Source organism: Charadrius vociferus, unplaced genomic scaffold (assembly GCF_000708025.1).
Source record: "Charadrius vociferus isolate BGI_N301 unplaced genomic scaffold, ASM70802v2 scaffold974, whole genome shotgun sequence".
In the NCBI taxonomy this organism is placed as follows: Eukaryota; Metazoa; Chordata; class Aves; order Charadriiformes; family Charadriidae; genus Charadrius; species Charadrius vociferus.
The window spans coordinates 1-1,047 of record NW_009648063.1 but is presented as its reverse complement, the minus strand read 5'-3'; positions in this window follow the sequence as shown (position 1 = coordinate 1,047).

Genomic DNA, 1,047 nt, shown 5'->3' with positions numbered 1-1,047 from the left:
CTCACCTCTGGAGCCAGAAAGATCATGGAGCAGATCCTCCTGGAAACTCTGCCAAGGCACATGAAAAATAAGGCAGTGATTGGAAGCAGCCAACATGGCTTCACCAAGGGTAAGTCATGCCTCACAAATTTGATGGCCTTATGGCCTTCTACAAAGGGGTTGGTTACAGCAGTAGCGGACAAGGGAAGAGCAACTGATATCTATCCAGACTTGTGCAAAGCATTTGACACTGTCCCACACAATATCCTGGTCTCTAAATTGGAGAGATGTGTATTCAACAGATCGAACACTCAGTGCATAAAGAATTGTCTAGACAGTCGCATGCAAAAAGTTGTGGTCAACAGCTCAATGTCCAAGGGGAGACCAGTGATGAGTGACATTCCCTAGACGTCGGTACTGGGACCGGGGCTGATCAGTGTCTTTGTTGGTGACATGGACAGTGGTTGAGTGCACCTGCAGCAAGTTCGCCAATGACATCAAGCTGTGTGGCAAGGTAGACATGCAGGAGGGGAGAGATGCCATCCAGAGGGACCTGGACAGGCTGGAGAGATGGGCCCGTGCCAATCTCATGCAGTTCAACAAGGCCAAGTGCAAGGTCCTACATCTGGGTGGGGCAATCCCAAGCACAAACACAGGCTGGACAGGGAATGCAATGAGAGCAGACCTGAGGAGAAGGACTTGGGGGTGTTGATGGATGAGAAGCTCAACGTGCGCCAGCAATACGCAATTGCAGCCCAGAAGGACAACCACATCCTGGGCTGCATCAGAAGTGTGGCCAGCAGGTCAAGGGAGGTGATTCTGCCCCTTTACTCCACTCTCACGAGACCACACCTGGAGTACTGCTTCTAGCTCTGGGGCCTCCCAACATAGGAAAGACATGGACCTGTTGGACAGAGTCCAGAGGAGAGCCATGAAGATGATCCGAGGGCTGGAGCACCTCTCCTATGAGGAGAGGTTGAGAGAGTTGGGGCTGTTCAGCCTGGAGAAGAGAAGGCTCTGGGGAGATGTTATTGTGGCCTTCCAGTACCTAAAGGGGGCCTACAGGAG